This window comes from Cavia porcellus, unplaced genomic scaffold (genome assembly GCF_034190915.1).
Source record: "Cavia porcellus strain 051 isolate PalLab524CR breed Dunkin Hartley unplaced genomic scaffold, mCavPor4.1 scaffold_11, whole genome shotgun sequence".
NCBI lineage: Eukaryota > Metazoa > Chordata > Mammalia > Rodentia > Caviidae > Cavia > Cavia porcellus.
This window is the reverse complement of record NW_026947494.1, coordinates 48,632,882-48,647,768: the sequence shown is the minus strand read 5'-3', so window position 1 is coordinate 48,647,768 and position 14,887 is coordinate 48,632,882. Positions and strand designations below refer to the sequence as shown.

At 37.6% G+C, this 14,887-nt stretch overlaps 1 protein-coding gene across 10 annotated transcripts in view; it reads left to right on the top strand.

Moving 5' to 3' along the window:
- Pde4d (3',5'-cyclic-AMP phosphodiesterase 4D) overlaps positions 1–14,887 on the top strand; it is a 1,361,839-nt gene that overhangs the window by 175,805 nt on the left and 1,171,147 nt on the right. For 5 of the 10 annotated variants that reach the window (XM_063258684.1, XM_063258683.1, XM_063258682.1 and 2 more), the window contains one exon: positions 3,206–3,293. The exons of the other annotated variants lie outside the window; for them this stretch is intronic. The gene's annotated coding sequence lies outside the window, so the exon portion shown is untranslated. The remainder of the gene's footprint in view (positions 1–3,205; positions 3,294–14,887) is intronic. 10 annotated transcript variants of the gene reach the window in all.

The window sequence follows — 14,887 nt, the reverse complement described above, 5'->3', positions numbered from 1 at the left end:
CAATAAGAAGGATGGAATCATAGGAATCATTCAAAGTTTTTTGACCTAGGTTCTTGTTTGTTAACTGAAGACCATTTGTTAGTGGATAGGCAGTCATATTGAGCTAACTTGCCCCACGACTATGCTTTTAGTATTGATCTGGTGTCCAAGAGATAATGCCAAGACTTCTGAGGTCTTACAAACTGGTAACTTGAATGTTTACCATGCTCTTGGCAGGGAAAATAGGCATATTGCTCAGTTATGTAGGTGGGCAGGAATCTGACTGAGAATCTGTCTTTTACCAAAACCAGTGTTTTCAATATTTATAATCAAAATAGATGTTCTTTACCAATGTGCCTAGAAAGAAAATATAAGATCTATTCTCTATACAACAGCTAGGGTGATCTTTTAGATAGAAATCAAATCTCTTAGCACAAAACCCTTCATGGGCTTTTAACCTTTTAGATTAAAATTAAAACTCTTTATTTTATAAAATCATTCATATAATTTGGCTTCTATTACACTTTTGTCTTAAGCACACTTTCCTTGTTCATTGACCTCTGACCACACTCTGGCCTTCTGTCTCTTTCTGGGGTTACCAGGCTCATTCCTGTTCCAGGTCTCTGTACTGACTATTTTCTTTTTAGTATGCCCTAGAGGTGCTAGTTCTTGTGTATCATTCATTTTACTGCTCAGATGTCATCCTCAGAATGGTCTTTCTTGACCACTATCCTGAAAGTGCTGTGCTCTTATCCAGTCCACTCTATTCTAATGTATTCTTCAAGTCGTTTTGTCTATTTGGTCACTTGTTTACAATTCAAAGCTTCAACTTGGTATGACAAAGGACCTTTCTCTTAAAGTTCATTGTTTCAAGCTAAGTACCAAGAATGATGTTCAGAGGTTCATGTTTGTGAAATCAACTAATGATTTCCATGATTAATTCCTGTGTTGTCATTCCCGAAGTTGGCAGAATACCATTATTAAAGATTTATTGGTAAGGGAAAATGGAACATAGAAAAATAGAAAGTATTGCTTATTTCATGTTTAAAAGGCAATCCTTTATTAAGGACTCAAATTAAAATCATGTAATATAAGAACACAGAAGTGTGTTTGTTACTTTAGGCCTACTTAACAGATTAAACAGACCCTACTTAACAGATACAAAACTGACGTCCTGAGATACTGAGAATAGCTCTGATCCAATAATTAGTGACAGAGCTGGGCCCAGGTGGTACATACCCTGATTCCTGCCCAGGAAGTATGGTTTAATATTTACCTTGCCTAGCGCACAGTGGAATACACATAGCTATGAATATTAGGGTGGCAATTTGCTGTGGATTTTGCAAAACCAGTAGAAATGGATCGAATAATTTTTGTCATTTTTATAAGAGGCAGTAAATAATAGTAATTTGTGACATTAGAGAATAGCATGCGAATACTTTGTCTAAAATTCTGCAAGGTGAATATAGATAGAAAATGAGAGCTTTATGTTCTTCCTATTACTTTCTGAATGTCAACAGATTACTTTCTTCAACTTGTGTTATAATGTCACCAGTAGGAACCACGTCTTCTCACGTATTCTGTCCTGAAACAGTCACTTCACACTGAGGAAGACATTCTAGTTGATTATTACATAGAAAAGACAGTTGAAATAATAAATGAAAGAGAAAAGACTCATTAAGACTGTTATGAAAACAGGAAAAGACTATTATGAAGATAGGAAAATTCATCTTGGCAAATTCAAATTCTGTTACAGTGCACACATGTTGCATATACATTTATCATTGTCCTTGTAAGATTTTACAAACTGGAAGAAAATGGAAAGTAGAAGAAAACAATAGTCATTGAGTTTGGTATTTTAACCAGTGAAAATAAGCTTTATTTTTTAAAGGAAATTAAGAGGCTATGAAAATATTTCAAAAGTATGTCAGTGATTTTGTCATTTATATGAGTATTTGGATTATTTTGGAAAACAATTTGGTAATTCATCACAAGCACTTAAGGAAATGTTTACTCTTTGGCCATGTAAGTGTGTTTTTGGAAGTTTATTCTGTCTTAGAAATCTAGCCTAAGGAAAAATTTGAAATTTTGTCCTCTTTGTAGAAAGACAATCACAGAAATAGGGCTTACAGTAAAAAGCTATCACCCAATATTTAAAAATAACTATAAGATAATTTATGTGGGATTCATTTTCTGTAGTTTTGTACAACTACTTAAATTAAATAATTAAAGTTATTAAATGATAAAGAAAATGTTAATAAAAGATTAACTTTTGAAAAAAGTAGGGCCCAGAACTAAAGATAGTTCTCAACTAAGTAAAAAAAAAAAAGACAAAATAATTGATTGTGAGGAAACAGCAAATATGAATAGAGAATGTCTCTAGGTTTTTTTTTTCCAGTTACCTTTTAAAAAAATTTTATTTAAAGAAAAATAAAACAAAGCAAAACAGGAAAAGGGTACAAGTAATACAGAATTTCAAAAAAAGTAAACAGTAAGAAATCACTAGTTAATAGATTTTCTAGGTTTTTAATTGTTTTTTTTTTTTTTTTTTTTTTTCCGTCTTTTTCCTTTTTATCGGTACCGGGGATCAAACCCACGACTGCCTGCTTGCAAGGCAGGCGCTTATGGCGCTGAGCTAAATCTCCAGCCCCTGGGCTTTTAATTGTTATTGTTATGTTATTGTTTCCACTCTGTTTTCAACGTATTTTTACAATACATTTGTATTAATAATTAAACAGTAAATAGAATTTGTTTTAAATTTTAGAAAATTTATACAATGAATGAATTATGTCAGTATTTGGTAGGAATTATATCAGTCTCCTTTACAGAACATTATATAAATACATACATAATTTTTTTCTGACTTACAAAAATAACGGCTTTTATGGAAAATATTTGGCTAGAAATAAAGATCAATTAAAATTGTGTACATTTACACATATGTTTATGCTATTCTTCATGTACTTTTATCTTACATTGCTTTTGTTGAAAGCTACGTAATTGGAGAAAGTGGTAGCAAAATTTACATAAAGGTTTCATTAATCCCGTGGGCAGTTTATAGGACAGAGTGCAAGGGAAATTTGTTGTAAAAGTGATGCTGGAGAATCAGAGGAATTTGAGTTCTTCAGTGTAGTACAACAAATTTCTTGACTGATTATGCAATTTATATAACCTTCTGCTTTCTTAATTTTTTTTTTTTTGTCTTTTTCGTTTTTATCGGTACCAGGGATCGAACTCACAACTGCCTGCTTGCAAGGCAGGTGCTTATGCCGCTGAGCTAAATCCCCAGCCCATAACCTTCTGCTTTCTAAGAGGTTGGTACTAAAGCAATTTATGATATATTCATTTTGTAACAGTACATTTAAGGTGGCCAGAAAAAACCCAACACCAAAACTAATGATCTGAAAGCTCTACTGCTATTGACTTAAACGTAGATACCGTAGTAAATCTTATAGTCCAAATAAATCCCTTTAGCATGTCTTTTGGGGGAAGATTGGAGAATCATAAAATAGAGGGTAAATGGAAGTGTTTTTATTTTCTTTTAGCCTTATATTTTTATATTATCTAATTAAGAGACAATATTGCTCGGTATAGTGGCACACAAGTGTAATCACAGCACCTTAGGTGGCTGAGATAGGAGAATTCTAAGTTTGAGCCCAGTCTTGGCAATTTAGAGACTTTGTAAGAGGTTCACTTATAAAGTCTGCTCACTTCATGATGGGTAGAAGCAGAGACAGCAGGAAGAGCCAAAGAGAAAGAGAGAGAGAGAGAGAGAGAGAGAGAGAGAGAGAGACAGAGACACAGAGACAGACAGAGAGAGAGAGAGACAGAGAGACAGAGACAGAGACAGACAGAGAGAGAGACAGAGACAGAGACAGACAGAGAGAGAGACAGAGACAGAGAGACAGAGACAGAGATAGACAGAGAGAGAGACACAGAGACAGAGAGAGAGAGAGAGAGAGAAAGAGAGAGAGAGAGAGAGAGAGAGAGAGAGAGAGAGAGAGAGAACCATAAAACAGGGCCAGGATGTAGTATAGTATAAAGCCCTGGATTCCATACTCAGGGAGACACACATACACAGAGACACATGCATGCACAGAGAGAGGGATGGAGAGAGAGAGAGAGAGAATGAATATAGTGCAGTGTCTAAGAGCTATCACCTCTGTCATGTCTCAATTATTGGACCCAAATTTGCCACTTTAGAATCTTGGATAAGCTGCATTTCAATATGCTATTCTGTAATGTAAGAATAATAACAGTTTAAAAAAGAAAACAAATCATTTCATATATTTGAATGAGAGGCAGTCTGATTATTCAGGTGATGGAAGAACTAAGAAGCCAAATGAGATCACTGAACAACTCAAACATTGGCAGTAGTAAGAAGCATCCATTAGCTCTAGTTTGAAAGGGACGGTCTGTTGGAGTGGTATGGCAGTCCAGAGGCCGTGGTCACCCAGAGGTCACCCAGTGTTGTGGTGGAACTGCAGGAGACTCCCATGTTGCTGAAGACTGATCAAGTTACAGTGAACAGGGGGATACCTTGGCTTTCCCATCTTAGCACCTTCTAATCTTAGAGTGAAACCACAAAAAGATAACTGTCAAGATAACTTGCATCACCCCTCTGTGATACAGAACAGAGCAAAGGAAAGGGAAGGAGTGAGTCTCAGATACACAAAAGTTTTGTGAGGATTATGAGATGTTATGAATAATCCAGTTAGAACATTGCTGATATATACATATAAATATATAATAAACAGTCGTATTCTTATCATTGTTATCATCATCACCATCATGAGTGCCAGTTGCAGAGTAATTACATCTCTTTGTGAGTATTCTTTCCATGTCGAGTACCAAGAAATTACCATAGTCCTCTCTCCTTATCTTCAGAGGATATGTTCCAAGACCACCATTGGATGTCTGTAACTACGGTTAGTGCCATTGCTGGAAAAATTACCTGACACCTGAAACATAAAAGAAGAGAGGTTTATTTAGGCTCAGAGTTTCAGAGGTTTCACACCACCATGGTTGAATGTAGTGCAAGCATCTTGGAAGAGAGATGTGGTAAAAGAAAGCTGTTCACTTCATGATGGGGAGAAGCAGCAAGAGTAGGAAGAGTCAGAGAGAGAGAGAGAGAGAGAGAAAGAGAGAGAGAGAGAGAGAGAGAGAGAGAGAGAGAGAGAGAGAGAGAGAGGAAAGACCAGAGGAATAGGGAGAGAAAGAAGAGGAAGAGTAGGAGGAAGAAAGGAGAGGTGGGACAGAAGAGAAGAGAGTGGGGGAGACATAGGCATAGCCCTGCAGACTGGCCACTTTCCTAATAGCACACCAGTCTTGAGCTCATCAGTGGGTTAATAACTGATGAATACAGCACCTCTATGACACAGTTTTCAAAAACTCCTTCTCTGAACACATGAGAATTCTGTAGAACTTTTGAGATCCAAACCATAATGATATGCTATGCTTTTCCCTATACATACATACCTATAGAAAAGAGATTTATTAATAAATTAGACACAATGAGAGACTAACAATAACTAATAGCATAGAACAATATAACAATATATAATAACAAAAGCCATGTGAATGTTCTCTCTCTGTCTATCTCTCTCTCTGTCTCTGTCTCTCTGTCTCTCTCTGTCTCTCTCTGTCTCTCTCTGTCTCTCTCTGTCTCTCTCTCTCTCTCTCTCTCTCTCTCTCTCTCATATCTTATTGTTTGGTACTTGCTGTTCTTCTTGTGATTTCACGACATGAGAGGATACAGTGCCTTGGTGACGTGCAGTGAGGGGCGGTGGAGGATGTGGCATTGTGATGTGGTATTGATGTCTGCTAGCTAAAACCACAAAAAAGAAAGCCATAGGCAAGTGAAGACTGCTGCATTTCTGATCACAGCCTCTTCTTCTCTGGATTCTTCTTGGGTCAGGTCAATAGTCCTTTCAGTGTTTTCTTCTGCAGAGACAGAACTCACTCATGACCAGAACTGAACCATGCTCCAGAGAATTAAATTTAAGAGTGTGATAAATATTCACAAAACTATGGAAAGAAAGATCCTTGCAAATTAATTTTTTAAATTGATGATTTAAAAATTAATGATTTCTTCATATAGGCTAGTCTAGTCTAACCCCAGACTTAGGGATAGGGTTTAGCTGTGCCCTACAACACTGAATGAATGTATGTTTCATTTGTTTTTTTGTTTTTGCATAATTTGAATTTACTAATTAAAATTAGCAAATTTAAGGGAATTAACAGCTTAAAAAGACATATTAACAGGCCCACCAGCAAGGATTATAACATAACTCTCTTTGTGAGATAGACAAAAAATAAAAACCCTGTCTGGAGCAGTCCCAAGGCTTTGCCAAGGTGCCCCTGAATTGCTCACCTTTTGTGAACACACTGTTTATTGAAGTATTCCATTCAGTCCTGGGAACTCCTCTCCTGAGAGACTTTTATAAAATAGCAGCTTTTTCTAGGTTTTAAAATAGTATTAGTTTTTTTTTTTCCTTTTTCCTTTGGCTTTCCAATTACACATTTTCTCAGAAAGACTGTTTACTGATCTCAAGGAGTTGGGGGTTATCTAGTTTTCTCTGATACTGCATCCTTCATCTTTAATACCAACTCTCTAACAAGAAATAATAAAAGATAGGTTACTGTCTTTTATAGATAAGGCCTCTTTGAGTGTTTTTTCCTGTGTTAGTTATTGCTCCCAGTGCCTTGGGTTTATTTTCTTGTTTGATGTGATTCTGGGACTTAAAACAACCCTGTAAGACAAGTGACCCTTCTAAAGATTCAGAAACTGAGGTTTGAAGTTATAAGTCTTCCCCAAATTTGTGCAGTCATGTTTCTAGACTCAGAACTCACACTCTTACCTTCTATATCGTAATGTTAACATTTCACTGTGACTATTAAACAGTAAAAGATAAAGGAAGAAAGAACACGCACAACGTTCATGAACATCACAGCAGATTACTGTCACCTCAAACATGGACACATTTTGAAGAGAATTTAACTCAGCTTCCCATATTGTAGCTGAGAAAAGTACAGGAAATAAATGAACCTTTTTATGAAGGAAACAACCCCTTACACACCGAATTTCACTTACTTTACCCTGTCTTCCATAAAGACAGACATGCTCATGTCCTGTGCTGTTTATAAGCAGACATAAAAAGAAGTCTTTTCCCTTGTCAAAGAAGCACATATTTAAAGGGTTAAAAATGCTTGTGTTTGCCTTGTGATCCAAAGTAGAATAAAGAAATCCTGGTACCTAAGAAGGAAAGTACAGTCTATAGAGTGCTTGTTGTTTGTCCCCATTTCATGTTGATTGGACATTGAGCAGTGATCTGTGTTTGGTGGGGAATTAACCTTGGGTCAATACATTTATAATGTTTCAAGCTGGGACATAGTTCTGAGTTTTGGATGTCCTTAGTTGGTCCTATCCTACTTTTAATTTGGTTTTGGTCATGGCTTTCTTGAGTGCTTCATGAATGGCACTCTTAAAGGCAAGGTGATATCAGCACATCATTTTACTTGGTAAATTCTCTATGAATAAGACGTATCTTTCAGTTTTAAGTATTACCAAGATGATACTGATAAACAATACTATGTTTTAAGTATTTAAGTGGATGTAGATTTTGTTCCTTTTAAGGATCTTCCAAGAATTTGACTCTGATTGCCATGTTTGAGTTACACACATGGGCACTGGTAGCGAGTTACCCAAGTGAGCAGAAAAGGGTAGGAGAGAAATGTGTGAGAACCGCAGACTGGGACAAATGAACCCTGGCAACCATGGATCCTTCTTGTCCTCTCAGTTCCTCTTCAGTGTTTGCATAAATTCAGCACTGTAACCTGCTTTGGGTCTTTGCACAAAGGCACCTTCTGAATCTGCCTGTGGTCACTTGTGGGATTGGGAATGGCCATGGTCAATGTGGTGTGGATTGGAAAGGAGGAGAACAGGAGGAAGAGGACAGGGCCAGAGACAGTGTCCTGGACCCCGCCTGGCAGGCTCCGTGAGATGCTCGTGGATAGGTCACTTGACTACATTCTCCCCAGTATACTCTCCCTAGTATTCTCCCAGATAGGGACTCAGTGACATTCATAGCTTTATAATTTTATGGTTCTTGGTCATCTCTGAAGCATGAACACAAGTTCAGCAGAAAAAAGCCCAATCAGTTCCCATTCAGGAAAGTTACAGGATATTGCTATGATGTGTAAGCTGCCTTCCCTTCAGTTTTAAATCTGACTCCTTTCAACGTGCACTATTCTTTATGGTGTACGGTACAAGTGAAACTGTTCTCTAGAGAGTACTCTATTTACTTACAAACTGAGTGTTAACAGAAATTCAGAATAAAAACTCATACAAATATAACACTGGGAAAATACTCTTTCTTCTATGACATCCCGAAGAACAGAGGTTGGTATTTATGTCCTTTTCTGAGGTCAGTGTCTTTGGAAATCTGTATTATTACTGTCTGTCTTTGCCACTGGATTGTTCTAACTCTTCTCTGAACTTTGTAATTTCTCATTAGATCTCTGACTTGGAATATTTCTAAACCTCCACTTAAACAACCACCTTAATCTAAAAATTTCATTTGCTCCAAGCCTGAACTTGGCTGTAAATGAGTGTCTTTCAGATTCTTGTTTATTAAAAAGTGACGTCACTGCTTTGTGAAGGAGCATAATGGGGCTCTGTTCTGTTCCACTGCTCTTCAATCACTTTGCCAGGGAAGAGGCTATTATGATTTCTGGGAGAGGTGGGATGATTGAAGTGGCACCTTGTACTAGTCATGGCCGAAAGGAGAAACTATTGTACTGTGGCAGCACCTGAGGTCTGAGATAAAATTCCCATTACAACCTCTTTAAAAGATGTCTGTGTTCCAAGAGGGCAGAAAAGATACTCCATTCCACTACAGTAATCCCTTTTCTTCCTGAGCCGCATGGAATACATTGTTTCTTTTCTCAAGATTAGAAAGAAAAATAATAGGATATTCTACAGGTCCTTTTCAGTTAGCTCCTCAAAGGCCTGATAGTCCACAGGCTCTTTCTTTTGTTTATGCACTGTCAGAAGAGGCTCTGTAAGCAGGGATTCCCTGCACATTGCCCTGTGGGCCTGGATCCTGTTTGCTGTCTTCAGTGAGCTCGCTGGCAGCCTTAGCCACACTTTCTGCCAGTTCTTAGGCAGTTCCAAAGCCACATGCGCATGGATATAATCTTTGGTGGTTTTGGCTGGTTTATAATCCATTTTACTGAGGTTTGGTTCAAGACAGAGGGCTTCAGGGCAGGGATTTTCTGTGAGCTGAAATAAAAAATCCTGATTTGGAGATTTGATGCTGCCAAATGAAAATGGCACATTTCCAGTTGTGCATGCTGAGTTGCCTTGGAACACATTCGTGCAGAACACAGATAGGCAGTGGGCAGCTGATTCTGTGCAAGACCCTGCTGTGCACAAGGGGGAATCAAAGCCACATGGCTCCCTTGGATAGTTACCTTTAATAAGCACCTGCCCAGTGGGAAGGGCAAGTCAGGGCTGCACAATATGACAACTCACCAGCCTGGTAGTTGAAATATACAGAGTTGGAGAAGAGATACTTTCCAGCTGGGGGAATAAAGAATAGAACAGCTGTGGCAAGACTATAGCAGCCCTGAATACTAGCTCTGCTGGGTACCTGAGGCATAGTTTGGTGGGTGTCTTTAATTGTTACAGTTTGGTGGGTGTCTGTAGCTGTTCAGGATTCAACTCTCTCTCCTATTTTGGGGTATTTCCTGTAGTGTATGACCTTTTAGGAGGCTGTTTTTATCTCTCTGCACATGCTGGATGTCCCTGGTGCTGACCATGGCCATGTGATTTAAGGTTGGGATTCACAATCTGCAGCAAGTGGGACAATCCCTTGAGACTGTTAGGATTGACTCCTGCCATCAGTGGTGGTGTTCGTAAGATGTTAGTGTTGTCAGTAAGAAGGTTCTGGCTATAATTCTTGCTGTTGGGTGTGGTTGTCGTTCTTGCTTTTTACCATCCTACATGTTCTGGGAGTTTACCTATTTCTGTGCTTGGTGAGGCAGTCTTTCATGGACTCTGTGAACCAGGATATCCTTCCAGTACAGCCAGCTCTCTGTTTAGCTAGCCAGCACCAGTTTTTGTTCTAATAAACTAGAACTCAAGCAGCTCCTGGGCAACAAGAGCTTTTATTTTTGTACTGTATCTGTCCAGCTTCTATTTCCTGGGTGTCTGTTCTCTTTTTTTTTTTTCGAAAACTGAGCAAAAGTATTTTGAACTTTACTTGAGATGTAGTAGAGATTTCAGTACTTGCTGTTACTGTGTAATGGTGAATCTTGGTTGTTAACTGGATTGACTCAAGAGGTACAGAGCAGGTTAATAAAATGCATGTCTGGGTGTATCTGATAGATACTCGGGTGTGTTTCTTGACAGTCATGAGGTGAGCAGCATTTTGCTACCAAGCCTTTCTGCTATGATATTTCTGCCTTCAAGTCAGCCAACCATGGACTGAAACTTATGAAGCTGTGAGCCAAAATAAGCCTTGTCTCTTTTAAATTGTGTATATCAGATACTTTGTCCCAGCAATGTAAAAGTGACTAATGCAGTCATCATAGTATATGTTATAATTACTTATGACATATTTTCACATTGAATGTCATTTAAAAAAAATCCATGTCTCTTTACTGACTAGTCAGTAAGCAGTTTTATTTGGTACAGTCTCTATTTTTACCTTTGCATTTCCAGGCCCAGTTAATATTACATGATTGTTTCAGGAAAGAACAAACACATTCGTGGAAAGGGATGTAATGTTGGAACTATGAGTTTCAGCACAATTAAGAAAAGAATAGCTATTGAGGGGTATTTATTTTGGTGATGTCAAAAGTGAGTAACATGATATCTGAAATGTGTAAAGTGTGTAAAGTACATCTGATCCTCAGTGGCATGTGTTTATTTTCTGTTTTTAAAAGTTAGATTTATCTGGGTCTGGTGGCACATGTCTGTAATCCCAGCAGACTGGGAACCTAGGGCAGGAGGAACACAAATTTCAGCCCAGTCTGGGTAACACAGTGACTTATGGATGCTCTGTTTTAAAATCAAACAAAACAATCAACCCACCCCCCCCCCAAAAAAAAAAACAAAACAAACAAATAAACAAAAGAACTGGGATGTAGTTCAGTGTAAAGACCCTACGTTCAGTGCCTGGTACTGCAAACAAAAGGCCAAAACGAAGTCAGGTTTGTTTAGTTGTTAATTAATCCACCCCTTTTATGGTAGAAGTTTTATCAGATGCATGCAGTCCTGCAAATAACATCACAATTAATACATAAATCAGTGTGAACTCCTCTAAAATCTCTAGATGCCCTTTTGTATGTCTGGCTCCTAGAAACCACCTATATATTGGCTTGTATTTTCAGCAGCGAATGTAGCTTTACAATCATCCAGAATAATGTTTTGCTCACCTGGAAAGAGAAAAAGGTTGGATAATAGATTTTTGCACAGGAGTAAAGTTGTGAAAATTTAAATAACATACAGTAAAAATTAATTACTTGTGTGAAACTCAGTTTAACTGGACATCACATATTTTGTCTGGCAATCTTACCTTGAATAGGTACTGTCAAGGTGGGAATTATTAAAACTGGAGGTTAAATGTAAAATTGGCAGACAGAGAAGGAAATACAGTGAAGAAAAAGAAGAGATCATGAATTGTCAGTGGCATCATATCACCGTCAAGACCCTGGAAAACCTACAAGAAGGTGAAGGAATGAAGTTTTTGTAGGAAACAAGTTGACTTGCTTGTATATAAGTATGTACAAGGTTATGTTGAAGAATGAAATTCTCAGCATTTGTAAACTAATGTAAGAGTCTATCAAGGCATCTTATTGCCAACATGTATTGGGGACTATACTTAGAGAGCCACTGGCTGATAAGAAATAAGTGAACTGTGATCTGTGGAAATCATATCTGAATCTTCTTCATGCTTAGGTCTCAGGTTGGCCTATGAAAATATTAAGATTCTTAATGTAAGTCATTTCATTGGTTTCCTTGAGCTGCCTTCAAAGGTTTAAAAACCGTTAAGGTTGTAGTTTTTATTTATTTTTAAGAGCTCAAGGTCATATCCCAAGGATAATCCTTAGTGCTATTAAGGGTTTACCTAAGAAAGTTTAACCTACCAGGAAAATTAACTTTTTGGTCAGGCCCCTGAATAGTCTTACAGCATTTACTAAAAAGGGATTACAATTGTGAATCCTCTCTTTGTAACCTCTGAGATATCTATATATCTGCTAAAGCTCAGGGGTGTCTAAAGAACTGGAAGTCATTGTTTTCAAAAGCAGTCATCAATTGTCTTCATTGTGGGAGGACAAAATCCTAACTTCCATGATTTCCAGCTCACAGACAGAGCTGGTCTTATCACATTCATGCTGACTGATCCTTTATGATGTTTTACTTTCTCCCTTTAAAATTCCAGGCCATCTCTGCATGAATAGAAGTTAAGTTTGGTTCACGCAGGACCTCTTCCCTATTGCAGCAGTCTGCCTTTACCACATTAGTGACTGGCTTTGTTTGTCTTGACAACATGAAAAAGATGGAAATCACAAGGAGCAAGAAAAGGAGCTGATTTGGGGCAGGCATCTTTTGTTTCCAGACCACACTGCATTGACGTGTCTGTCTGCTCATGCGCCTAGAACAGAACTCAGTTGCACCTTACTTCAGAAGGCTGGAACTCGAGGGTCATCATGTTCAGTTACTTTTAATGTTTTAATTTTGAGAGTTGTAGGAAATACACAAATATGAAACTGACATAAGTAGAACAGCTCTAATAGGAATAGGAATAGTAGCAAATCTAAAATCCCACTAATTCCTTTTCTCTTTACTTGAGAAGTGTCATTTACTAGGGAGAGAAGCAAAGACCCCACTTGCTTAATTGGTTTAGCAGCTGGGTGAGAATGTGGCTCATGTGTGCTGTGTACGTGCCACTTAGAAAGGAACTATGCCCATAGTGGGGAGAAGGTAAAGAACTGCAAGTGGGAACCTAGAGAACTTATTTTATATAACCAGGAGGATAGGCTAGACAGAGAGTCAGAATAAGAAATGACTCAGAAATCTTGATGCTTAGAGACATTACTGTCTGGTTGTTGCGATCATTGTGACAAAATTTGCCTAATGTCTATAATGTAATTTACCATGCTTATTCTATTCCTGCCTTTCAAAACTGATGAGCAAATTAATGTGACTAGTTTCTCAGATTAGAAAATAATTATTAGATGGGTTCATGAGGAGTCAGAACAGGACAAATTGCTGTCAGATCAGAAGTCATTAATTGATAATTCTTAATCAATTAGGGCTGACTGTGATCTCTCAGAATTTGTCTTTTCCTAATAGATACAGGACTTGTACATAACCAAGTCCTCCAGACAGCAACATTGTGAAGACATTTATGCAACTGAGAATTTCAGAGTGATCTTAACAGTCTATCATGCTTGAGGAAGAAAGAACACCCAGGCAGATTCATATTGCCTTAATCTGCTTTCCGTTAATAACAGAATACCAAAGATTAAGTAGTTTACCATGCATTTTTATTTAAATCATTCTCTTGGAGGTCAGTGTCATATTGACAGCTTCTGGCAAAGGCCTTAATGCTGCATCTTAACATGATAAAAGACAAAGGGGACAGCACTATTCGCAGGACTCACACTGATGACAACCCAATCTCAAGATAACCACCCTGCCCCCTAAGAGGGCATTAGCCTATCCAGAAAGTTCCATCAAACGCTACTCCTCTGGGAATCAAGCTTGCAACATGACTTTGGAGGACACATCCACACCTTAGCATGTTAGGAAGGAATCACCACATTAGTTATGGAAGCAAAGATGAGTGTGAGCCAGTGACTGCACCAGGGATAGAACCAAAAGGATGACCTAGAAGGCAGAGGGCTCCTCAAAATGTAAAAATCGTGCAGAAGTCTTACAGAATTCATATTAACTCATTTTATATTCTCTATGTTTTTTTTTCTCTTTCTCCCTCCCTTTCTCTCCTTTCTTCTCTCTTATAAATTATTGACTCTGGTTGTACATTTCACATCATATCCCCCTCTTATATACTCCACTTTTTACCATGGGCTTCTTTACCTGGAGGATGAATAGAATTCAGAACATCAGTGAAACTGAATAGTAGAAAATTGTATTGTTATTATCACCAGTGTCTGGCTGAAATGTGGCATTTTCTCCTGTCATCACTGTAGGTGAAAAACCACAGGAGTACAAGCTGCACCTGCCTGTAAATGTCATTAAAAGGAATCATAGCACTCCTCTGTTACATTATAATTACAGATAGCTATATATACAGTGCTTATTATATATACTTATTATATATATTTATGCTTACTAGTCTCAAAATTATAATAGTTTATGTGACCAACTACTAGGTCTAGTTTTTTAAAAAATATTTTAAACATATACAGTCAGTTTTCCCATATTGCAACTAATTGTTTCTGAAAAATCCTTAGCTATACAAAATAACACAATAAAACCACCACAACTGTAGGGAAATGAAGTTGGGGACCTAAGACTCAAAACCCTTTTCAATTATAAAAAGTAGAATTTAGATTAAGAAATATATATGTTAAGAAGTGCGTAAATAGTAGGATAAGTGTGATACCTCATGTTTACTTGTGGAAATAGATCAGACTTCTGACTTATTATGTGGAAAGTTCTTATAACGGATGTGGATGGATGCAACTTACAGCACACTAAGTGAACTGGGGAACCAGGTAGACATTTGAGGTACTGTTGTCCATTATTTGTATTCCATGTGGCTTGGTTCAAGGGGTGTAGTGTTTTTCTCCATTCTTATGATGGGCTGGTTCATAAATAAATGAAATGAAATCATAAATAAATGAAATCTGTGTTGTGCCCAAATTATTTCTT